At 39.5% G+C, this 12,197-nt stretch overlaps 1 protein-coding gene across 5 annotated transcripts in view; it reads right to left on the reverse strand.

The window, feature by feature from the left end:
- The window catches only part of LOC103178951 (tyrosine-protein kinase Fyn), a 146,638-nt gene that overhangs the window by 100,706 nt on the left and 33,735 nt on the right, over positions 1-12,197 (reverse strand). For 4 of the 5 annotated variants that reach the window (XM_042333724.1, XM_042333723.1, XM_042333720.1 and 1 more), the window contains exon 2: positions 2,446-2,504. The gene's annotated coding sequence lies outside the window, so the exon portion shown is untranslated. Of the gene's footprint in view, positions 1-2,441; positions 2,505-12,197 lie in introns of all 5 variants that reach the window. The other variant, XM_042333722.1, reaches the window with a different exon arrangement.

Here is a 12,197-nt window from a genome sequence, read left to right on the forward strand (position 1 = left end):
TCCCAATATTGCATTAACGGTAGCAGACCATTCATGAATTCATTCATGGTAATTAATGAATTTTCTCCCAGAATTTTTCTCCTGGTTCCATGAGTTAATTACACCAATTTCTGTAAGGTCACCATTTTTTTTGCATTGCCTTATTGATCGTTTATCATGTTGTCAAGATGTCTCAAAGCACTTCACAGGAATTACTGTAAAGTGTGGTGCATTTGTAGTTGAATAGTGTAACCAATCTGTTCACAGCATTCTCCCACGGACAGCTGTGCAGTGAATGACCAATTTTACTTGGGGGATTGTTGGCCAGGACACCAGGAAAAATTCCCTTCTCTTCTTGAATGGTGCCACTAGAACTATATCTGAACAGGTAGACAGGAACTTGGTTTAACATCTCATTCGAAGAATGGCACCTCTGATCATACAACACACTACAATGGAATGCCAGCATAGTCTGAGTCCAAAATCTCTACCTGGGCTTGAAAACACAATCTTGTGAATCAGAGGTGGGTGTGCTACCACCTGAGCAAGGCTGATGCACACACGTACAGTTAAGTAAGTGATGGTTTGTGTGCACATATTTAATTTTTCATTTTTGCAGCACCTTGCTCTCATTGTAGCAAGGTGCTGCAATAAGAGGCAATAAATGTCTCTCCTGTCGCAATGTGAAACTGTCCAGAGACATTTATTGTCCATGATGATAAAGGTTATGGATGACACAAGTTCTAAGAGGATATCATTCAAAAAAAACAACTTTCCCATGTTACATGCTAATATCCAAACCAGAATGCACTGCAGGCACGAAACACCCAGCCATACTACACATTTCCAGCTATACATTAACAGAAAAGAATGTAAGGGACCATTGAGTCTAATCCTTCCAAAACAGATTGTATAATAATAATCCTTGCATTTGATACAGCGCTTTTCATGTCTTCTACACGTCTCAATGCGCTTCACAGAATACACTGTAAAGTGAATTGACTGTATATTTTGTGGGTATAAAAGTTGCTCCATTCATGGCTTCTACCCAACTCACCCAATCTTCAGCATGAATCAAATAACCAGTCGAATCTCAAAGATACCCAACACAAATGTATCCTTAATGCATGAAAGTAATGATGTGAAACCCTAAACTAACCGAGCCTTACAATCAGCACTATTTAACTTAAACCACTTGCATTCCACAAATAATTCAACCATGATCCTGCAATCATAAGAATCATACTCCAGGAATATTTGATCATTTCTCTTTTATCCTTATAATCTGCAGCTGATCCTTGAACAGATGATATTGATCCAGCTCTTTCTTTTGAAAACATTAATCCGCAGAGCATTAACTACTTCTGACGAGAATCTGCTCACTCTGTGGGTTGGGGTGGGGGGTTGGGAATCACTTCTTATCACTAATCTTGTTCGAGGCTTATTCATTCTGTGCTCGTGGTGTCCAGATTTGTGGTCACAGTACAAGCCAGGTAACCTGGGTTACCATGTTTTTCATCACTTTAAAGATTTGAATCGTGTCCACTGTTCTTCTCTTCAATAAAGAAAGCTTAATTCTGTGAATATCCATTTGTGACCTTCCATACAAGACTTTCCTGACTATCTAAAATTGTTTATGTGGCAACATATCACAACATTTCCACTACTCAAACTTTTTTTCTTCCCCACTGAGCTATATTAATACTTGTGGTCATTTAATAATCTCTAGTACAAAGAGATTTTACAAACCAGAGACTTTACTGCAGATTTGGTAATACATCTTGTCTGAGTTCATGGAATAAACTCCTCATTAATCTGCATTTTTTTAACCAAAAAAAGCAATGTTCCATAAAAAGGAATCAGAAAATTGAACCATGCTACTGAATTTCCTGCCACATTTGCTAGAAGATGTAATTATTTATTCCTTACGGAACACACTCAATTCTCTGAGTGTTTATTATTCTGTACGTAGAAAGAAAACTGTTCTGTGGCCAAGCACTTAGAATAGTTTCAGTACAGCTGCTGGCCTGCCAGATCCTAGCCCTGCTGAAGGGCAGCAAACAGCTATTTACGAGTCTAACTTGTTTGACTTCTCAGAAGAATGACTACATTTGTCTAATTTCTAATAACGAGCCCACAGATAAATGGATGGGAGTTCAGCACACTGCTACTGTGCCTGCCGAGGAAAGGTTAAATGGCCTGAAACGTACGTTTCTGTAACGTAGCCAGGTGAAATTATATTCAATACTGAATGACTACATTTGTGCTCGCTTTGGGATCGCAGCTCTGCAGGAGTACAAAGTGAATGTCAATTGTATGTGAATACCACTAAATTTTAACATCAGGAGGGAAGGGGGGTCAGAGATAAATGAAGAGGAAATCAATGTTTAATAAATAATTAGGGTGGGCCATTGAGTAGCAGCACTAGAAACTCCAATTACAGTGCAAGAATGAAGACTTACTTACCAAACGCTTTCCACCATTCAGGATTTTACATTGCTTCACGCAGATGTACGCTGCAAGACCTAGTACACAGAACACAAAGTAGATTACAATTTGAAAAGAAAGATGAACTTTACACAAGATTGCAATCGGCAATCAATTCAATCATGTAGCTCAAATGCTCCAGTCCAGACACCGAGTAGGAGGCGTCATTCCATAGAGCATCAGGTCACATTGGACTATTCCCAGGATTACCCAATGATTCACAAACAATATACACTAACAAGTTTATTCAGCGGGTTCTGCAATTAAACAAATCAATTATCACATTGGCTGTTGAATCAGCTTTTATAGTTACCACTGCTCAAAAAGTAGATGTGTTTTTATTCAGCCTTTAACAAGTAACAATTAATAATCTTTACACTTGAGAACAATTGACAACTAAGCAGAAGAATATACACCTTGGTGCCTGTAAACAAAACAGGTTCAGTGTGAAAGAATGGAGAGTCCATAGAGTACTCAGGTTGAATGTTGCTTTATTTACATCTCTTTCTGCGTGTTATCCTTCCTCCAACCATCAGAGGATTTGCATTAGAGATGACAGAGTAGAAGAAGTGAAAAGGAAAATAAACTGCAATGCAACATTTTCCAGTGCTGGAACTCATCATATTGGATTTGGTTTAGCAGCTCATTAAAAAGTCTGGACATTTACCAGCAGCATTTTAAACAGTCACGGTTTACAGTTTGCAGGAGTGGAATACACATTAATTATACAAGAATGATCTGTATGCGCAATAAACTCACTTAGCTACTGGCTGAGTACTTGCCCCACCCTAGGTGGTTGGGACTTCAGCCTCTCCATTAGAACTTCATCCCACAGGCCCTTCGCCTCAGTCCCCCCTTTGCCTTCTTCAAGGCCTGTCTCAAGACCCTCCTCTTCAACTTTGCCTTCTGCCACCCTCTTACCCCTACCTTCCTGATCCCAAACCCCTGCTCAGGTCCTTGGGACATCCACCCGAAATGAAAGGCACTATACAAATGCACTTTTTGTGTTGCCGCCATCTCCGACAGAAGCATACATCACAGCAACAACAACAACAAGATTACATTTGTATAGCGCCTTTCACATCGGGAGGATGTCCCAAGGCACTGAACATCATAACAAATACATTAAAAGAGAATGTATTCATCAGGAACTAATTCTTTGCCACCTTTTGCTTAACTTCATATTTGCTTTCAGTCTGGTTATTTTTCACTCAGAACAACAATAAAAAAATTACATTTGTATAGCGCCTTTCACGTTGGGACGACGTCCCAAGGCACTGGGAACAGCTTAGCACCACACACCATCCTATAACCAAGAGGGGGAGTAGGTTTATACACTTGTACAAGTAGCCTTTCTGATCAAGCCCCTTGGAGCTATTCAAAAGCCTTCCTTATCTGAGATTTCCCCACCGGAAGTAAGGGTACAGAAGGACACTCGAGATGCAACCAAAGAATGTCCTGAAAATGTACGTATGGTAAACATGTGTGTGTACGATGCACATCAGGAAGTCTTCCCAAAGTGGTGTGTGCGGGTGCGCACGTGGATATGGTGTACACAGGGGTAACTCACGACTATGTTAAATGGAGCGTCCCCCAAAAAATGTGTGCAACCTACATGCGGGGAAGGAATGTACCGTAAACAACAGAATGTTTTTTGTACGAAAAAAAATTGTAACAGAAGATGTTGGGTTTGTTTTGGATTTCTGTTGTACTAAATATTATATTTATAAATAAATATATATTTAAAAAAAGATTTACCCCACCCACCCTGACCTCTCCGCGATTGACAGTTAAAGAACACACTGAGTGGGGATTCATTGCAGATCCAAACACCAACCCCACACTGAATTGGACCAACAGATTTCATGAAGTTTCCAAAACTACAAATTCTAGTTGGAGCATCAGTTGGTAGGATTCAGAAAAGCCAATAACTACTTAAGGGTTTTATTTGAATGGCAGCATTTAATACTCTTCAGTCACGCAGTTCCACATTCAGGAGCCAGTCTGAAGGATTCATGACAGCAACTTTATACTCCTCCCTCCTCTTAGCCTCACCACCTCCAACCAGTAGCTATCAAATTAGGAGTCAATTTATGTTGCTTTTCCTATAGGTTTTGGATCTTTTAAAGTTTTTAAAGAGGAAACAGAGGAAACACAAATTATCATGGCAGGATGTACAAATAAGGACACCAAGCTGGAGTTAATGACTTTGAACAGTGACTATAGAGTGAGCTACAGTACTTGATCGAGTGTGGGTGGGGAAAATCTTCTGTTTTCCACTTCTAATGAATACCTTGCAGCGCTAGGTCAGTCAAGCTGGTCACGGGTTTCTCATTGTGAGAATTATATTTTCCATCTACTCTGAGTGTACGGAATGACAAGTCGGCTGTGAAGCCGAAAATAATTGAGAACGATTGCACATTTGACACATTCTATGATGGTGTTCGTATTAGCAATGCAAATGTACGACACAAAGCACTCCCAATTGTACATGGGGGAGAACACAAAATGCCGCCATTAATTTATCCCATCCTACAGTTCAACCCTGGTTATGTCTCATATCAAATATACAAGCTGTATTAGGAGGCAAAATTCATGCAGATATAATGAGGATTTTTTTTGTCTCTTCCCTTGTCAATTATGAAGCGTGAACCACAGCAACATTAAAACCTCAGAGAATCACTTGAAATATGTTTAGTCTATTTACTAATTTCAGCAAAAATATAACACTGTAATTTATAATGTGTTGTAGAGACATTAAATCCTGGCAAACTGCCATGCGATAATACTCTTTTTCCTGATGATGCACACAATCAGTAGCTTTTGGTGAACATAATTGTGCATCAAGGACATGGACCGCGCTGATGAGGTCCCCCCATTTAAAAAAAATTCTACATACACTGAGCAAATATAAATTACTATCCAAGAGTGAGTTGTAGAAATGTGATCAAATGGAGGTGCTTAAATTTGGTAAATAAAAAACAACAAAATGAAATTTAAAAAGATTGTTTTAGAACAAGTATCTGAAAGATTATTACTTTACATCTTATAGATATTTCATTGCTAAATCATATATACTAATTTTGCTTCTGGATATTTATATTGCTGTTGAGCATTTGAAACACTGTTTGTGCTGCAATGGTAAATGTGCTCCATCTCCTTGTTGGCTGACGCCAAATACAAAATACTGTGCTCACTGAATCTGATGTGGGCTTCACTTCAGATATCCCCACACTTCATCAGTGATACAAATCCTCACCTATCTGACAAAGAGATGTTAAAAAAAATAAAAAAATCTGTCCACAAGAGTGGGGGGATGTGGTCAGCGGTCAGCCCTGTTGATGGAGCAACTAGTTCCTTCAGAACTGAGAAGGTTTAGAGTGTACCTAATAGAGGTTCTCACAATTCTGAATACTTTGAGAGGTCAGATAATTAAATATCATTATTTCTGCTGCTTGGTAAACTGGTAACAAGGGCTCAGGATTGTTATTCGAAGACTTAAAGGAAATAATGAGAAGAAACTTTTTCATGTAGAGGGTTATTAGAATATGGAATATTGTACCACAAGTAACTATTGTGTTTCATACCAGTTAAAAGGAAATTAGACAAACATTTAAAGAGGAAGTATGTGAAGGATAAAGCAGGGAACTGGGATTTGAATAATAATAATCCATGCTTTTGATATAGTCGTGCCATTGAGGCGTCTCAAAGCGCTTCACAGAATATACTGTAAAGTGAATCGACTGTATATTTTGTGGGTTTTCATGGCAGCCAATTGTGCACGGCAGTGTCCCACAAATAGTCATGGATTGAGTGACCAATTTATTATTTTTTTAAGAAGTATATTCCGGAAAGCAATCGGCCAATCAATAAACTGGGTTCCTACTTTCTGCTAGGTAACCAGAGTAAGTGTGGAGTAAGGAAACTTGCCTAAGGTTTCGCCCTGCCCGTGAATTAAACCTGTGTCCTCTTGCTTGCAAGGAGAGTGCTCTAACCACGAAGCTACAGGACTCCACAGGAATAGTTAGCCCTCATGGATGAGATCAATACCCTTCTCTTTACCATGCTCTTTTAGATTGCTGCTCTTCAAATATTTATTCATTTCACCCCTAAATGTTACTGTGATCTTAGCTTCAGAAGTCAATTGTGGCAAAGCAATTCACATTTAAAAATCCTCCACGTATAATCATTCTTTAGATTCAGCAGGATTGCTGGATCAATACTAGCAAAAGTTGTTTGAGAACATTGCTTTATGCCTGTAATATTAGTTTATTGCTTTAGTAATATTAGTATATGCCTCTATTTTACTGATTTCCTGGCTGTAGTAGACTGACAGATAATAGTCCTGATTTAAATAAATTCAATACAACGACTGCAAATTTACTGAGTGTTGGTGAGTGTTGACCAGAAAACAAATAGGTCTTCAAGTCCTCTTCTTGTTCACATCTTCTGGTCATTGTAGTACCATCTCTATTGGGTCTCGGTGTTCCAGTGAAACAGATTGGGATTTTTTGGTATTCAGTTACTGTGCGGTTTCATTAACCTAGTTCATTCACTCACTAGATTCCTCTGTCCCTACCTTAATCTATCTATTTCTCTTTCCTTATTCATTCTGCAAACCCAAGATGTCTTCGAACAGATATAAGAATGGCATGTCTGTATGACAGTAATATCTGCAAACAGACTTTGCTTCATAATGCTATCCTCGGCAACTCTAATGGACTGTCATACGACATCATCAGATCCATGTACATCTCTAAGAGCTTCTGGTCATGAGATTTTTCAAACGCCCACACTTGTTTTTCCTGTGCAGTGTTTTAAAGACATCTCACACCTACGCTCAAGCACACAGGGGTCTAATCTTGATTTGACACTAATAGTATTTGCTTCCAAACTCTCCAACAAAAACTTTTCGAAAGCTGCAATTCACTGGGCTGTTCTGATCTCATTTTTCCACCTGCAGGTTTAAGCTAATGTTGCTACCCAAATACTTAAATCTGGTGCAGGTTCCAGGATCTCCTCACTGATCTGTACAATCACTTCCTTTGCAGGTGACTACGGTTTTTTGTTAAAAAAAAATACTTATTGTTATACAACATTTCATCCACTGAATCAATACATTCAGCTCTGCTGCTTCAGCACTGCTGCTTCAAAGAGGAACTGGACAGATGGCAGTTTTCTGTGTCTTCCCTCCCTCTACCCACCCACCCACTCACACATTCAGCTGCTCCACTGTTATCAACTATGTTAGGGTTTTTGGTTTTCATGCAGATTCCTGGTTTGAAGAGTTTAGTTACTTTTCAATGGAGATTCAGAACCTTCCTCTCATTATATTCACTCACCCTACACAAGCACATGGTGAACTGAAGACACTGGTACGCTAACTACTCCAATCCCAATTCCTCTTGCTTTTTCCCTGCACAGTTATTCTCACAGGGGCAGTGAATGCCATCCACTGAATTGAATGCTCTCCAGCAGCTGAGTCGTGCACAAGGTCACATTTTCACTGGAAGTAAATGTGACACAGCAGTCTGAGTCACCGATTGCAAAGTAACAATTACTGTGGAAATAAATCGTAGAAACTCCTGGACACTGGGTTTGCAGATTGTTAAAAGGCCACAGGCTTACTTTGAAGATCTTTCAACTGTGCATCTTTACACAGTCTCTTTAATAATAATAATCCTTGCATTTGATATAGCGGCTTATCACATCTTTGAGACATCTCAAAGCGCTTCACAGAATTTATTGTATATTTTGTGGGCAAAACACAGCAGCCAATTACACACAGCAGTGTCCCACAAATAATCAAGGATTGAGTGACCCTTTTTTTAAAAAAAAGGAATTATTACCCCCGAAAAGCAAGCCACCAAACGACTAACAACCAGGTGGAGTAGGGAAACTTGCCCAATGCTTCGTTCTGCCCAGGAATCGAACCCAGGTCCTCTCGCTTGTGAGACAAGTGCTCTATCCACTAAGCTACAGGACTCCACAAGTTTAGTTTGATAAAGACAATGCAAAGGGTCTTGGAAAACAAAACTTGGGTAGCTATATTCAGTGGAGGAAGCGATTACTGTAACTCACGAGTCTGTAGACTTTATGGCTCGTATGATTGTGTGTTTTGCCTACGATACAGAAATGTATTGGCAAGTCAACTACCTAGTGTTTGTATGGGTGCTTTTTATGTACTTGTCTAGTTTCATTAACTGACCAAACATAATTCAGAAATGGCTAAAGCCCAGTAACCACTACTTGGTAAACATTACTTTTTCATTCTCCAATAAACTGTTCTTAAGACTAGTGGACAGGAAGTGAAGTTGGATAAGGCCATTCAGTCAATCCAGCCAATTCTTTCCACAGCCTGCACACACTCTGCTGAATCCTGGATTCCAACCATTTCTTTATTCACTCGAGGAAATGGTTGCCAAATTTCTCCACGACCATAAAACACAATTGAACATTATTTCAACCTGCTTTCCAAGAATGACACAGTCATGATTCCAGGATGATCATCAAGTTTCACGGAGCATTTGATTACACATCAGCAACAATTACTACTGTAGCCATTCCCAGATACTTGTTCAAATATCTCTTACTTATATCCACTTATATTTTGCCCACAAAATATACAGTCAATTCACTTTATAGTATATTCTGTGAAGCGCTTTGAGACACCTTGAAGACCTGAAAAGGCACTATATGAAATGCAAGGATTATTATTATGATAATAACTTAAAAAGCTCTGCACTGGGTCCTGGGAATCTCTTTGCCTCTATGTGGAACTCACTAGCGTTTTGAAGATAATCATGCACGATGATAGGTTTCAGCGTATGTCAAGACACCACCCGGCTGACCAAGAAAAATTATTTACAGAATCATCCCAATTATACTGCTCAGATCTCTATAATGTACTGAAATTCTTTGAACGGTAGAGTGCACCAAACAATATTCCAATTATACATCACCAATGATCTTGAGAATGTTAGAATAACTTGTTTTAACTGATAATCAATGCCCTCACCTTGATCAGCCTCATTGATAACAATTTGACACAGACTAGTGTACTTTCCATTCTGCCTTTTGAGTTCATAAGAGATTAACCCAATATAAAACACATAGTGTAACAATTACAGAGTAGCGGAGAACACAATGCTCTTGCCCATCAAGATCTGTAACATTACTGACATTTAGAGAATCACCCCTTTAATGCTTTCAGTTTCTTTGTTATATTTGCTTTTCTGTCTTATAATTTCCTGTCAAATGAATAAAATCTGGATTTTGTTCGCAAACTTGATTTGTGAAAACTGAAGTACCATTAATGGATTCCTGATCTATTATTTCTCCTCAACTTTGAATTAAGTAGGGTTTGATAGCATCACGGTTCAATGTCAGGGGTCAGTTAAAAGTTGTTCAAGTAGCATAAGTGGTGCCATGAGGCTTCACTGAATATTGGGTTATTTCACATGAGTGAATTATAAAAAGGCATGGACCATTCTCTGTATAGTTTGAATCAGCAACCCAATTGCAGGTTTTAAAGGACATCAAACCACATGCCTGAATGCTTTAATGTTCGTCTGTTAGATAAGACAAGATTGGATTTTAAAACCATTACCCATTGACACCTGATATTTTGTATACTACCTGTATATGGATTGATTTTTTTTGATGAAGGCTCTTAGATACAATGGGCGGTGGGAGGAAGTGGGAGACCTCTATAAGTACTTGCCTATTTTGGATGACCAAACGTAGAGGAAATCAAAATCTTTAATGCAGTTTGAATCTTTCATGCTCATGACTCATTTGGTTATTGTCAGCCTTAGGTATATACCACTGCTCATGTGAAATACCTCAACTCCCTCCCACACTTTACAGAACTGTTTGGCAAATGAGTTTCAGTTCTAAAGAGAATGGTGTTCTGAGAATACATGGGCAAAGGGGTAAGGGAAAGAGCCGAGTAGCTATGCTGCATCTTTGCACAGTAGGATTGCCGAGATAACCAGAAGAGGAGAGAGAAACCAGAAAAACCATCTGACAAATTTGACGAGTCTGTGCTTTCTAATCCATTTGGATTTCAGCTGAAGTGAGTACAAAACACAGCTATTTTCTGCTCCTAATTAGCATTGAGTTCAGCTTCACAAAGCATGTCCTGTCATTGTGATGAACCACACAGCAAACCGTACCAACCTTGTTGTGTGAATCAATTTGGTCGCTTTGTTTTTAATCTTTTATCTGGGCAAGGCTCAGTGTGTTTTTTTCATAACAATAAATAATTCTTTGTTCAAATATTTCTGCTCTTTTTTTTTTGAAGCCTTTGATTCAACTTCTGAATTCCTCGTTATACAGCACTATGGTATTTCAAAGGAGCCACGTTCTCGTACACAACACATCTCAACTCACACACAGGCCTCAAAGGGCCTTTAGCAGCACAGCTAGATTTTCATTGGAAAGATTGATGCGTGCATATTTTTGCATTTTAATGTTAATATTTTGTCCGACTGATAGCACAAGCATACGAATTTATTATTGTCACTTTTCAAACATCACTGCTTGTGGCCGGACATTTGCATAAGCTGCTGGTGTTTGAATACCATATTCTCAAGTCAATGAGTTTTCTCAGTGCTCTGCATTCTAGATGTGGTTTCAAAATGATTCCTCTGTGAAACTGAATGCTGGAACATCCTCCAACTCACACCCGAGACATGAAAGGCAACGCCCACCCATTGGCATCACAGTATCAGTAATGTATTAAGTCTAGTGCGGTACAGCTCACCCTCCCACCATCCAGAGTTCCCACAGCTACCAGTAAATGAATGGAAAATGACACACCCAAGCGAGCTGCTGGGGGGGGAAGAAAAAAAGATGGGAAAATCAAGAGTGGTCTGAGTTCCCATTTTCTATGCAGTTCCAAAATGAATAACCAAGATTTCTGGAATCCAAAGTAGTGTCAGGACTAGTCCCACCTGGCTTCAGTGGCTCCCTATTCTCCAGAAGATCAACTTTAACATCTTCATCTTTACATTTAAATGCCTCCATTGGCTTGCCCCCACCCTACCTCAGAGATTTCCTGCAAGCATGCCCCCACAGCCATTCACTCTGCAAATCCTGTCAGCACTGAACCCACACTTTTCTGGCAGATATCGGTTTTCAGTGTGGTGGAAAGATCTTTACAGGACACCTTGTGACGTACCAGCCACCTTGATGTTCTTGAGGTCAAAGTCCAATGTTACATATCAGGCTTACTCAGCCTCAGTTGCTTAATCCAGGCCCTTGTGTGAGGAGCCTTGGCAAATAGATGCACCCACTGTGAAGCCACCTCCGCCTCCAGGGTGTTTAGTAACAGGTCAGTGTAGTCCAGAGCCCTCCCTTCCTGCAGCCACTTCCCATGTTTTCCACAAATTCACCTCACTGGACTTCACAAATGAGCTGGCAGAAGCCCGTCTGCTTCATTCCCAGGATTTTGGATTCATAAAGGGCTGTTTACCCACAGGTCTTACATGCTGCAAGATTGACTTGCAGTGGGACCGAGGTATCAAGGAGAGGAACAAGGATAAAATCAGGACTTGAAGCTCTTAAAAAACAGAGAAGGTCAAACTTCTTAGAGAATATAAGATTCATGTGGGACATGATTCTGATCTTTAAAAGTGTAGTACAGCATACATGATGTGGATATAAGCAAAGTATTTGACTTGGACTGAGAATGCTAAACTAGAGGATGTAAATTTTAAATTACCAGG

The sequence above is a fragment of the Callorhinchus milii genome, unplaced genomic scaffold (genome assembly GCF_018977255.1).
Source record: "Callorhinchus milii isolate IMCB2004 unplaced genomic scaffold, IMCB_Cmil_1.0 Scaffold3, whole genome shotgun sequence".
Taxonomy (NCBI): domain Eukaryota; kingdom Metazoa; phylum Chordata; class Chondrichthyes; order Chimaeriformes; family Callorhinchidae; genus Callorhinchus; species Callorhinchus milii.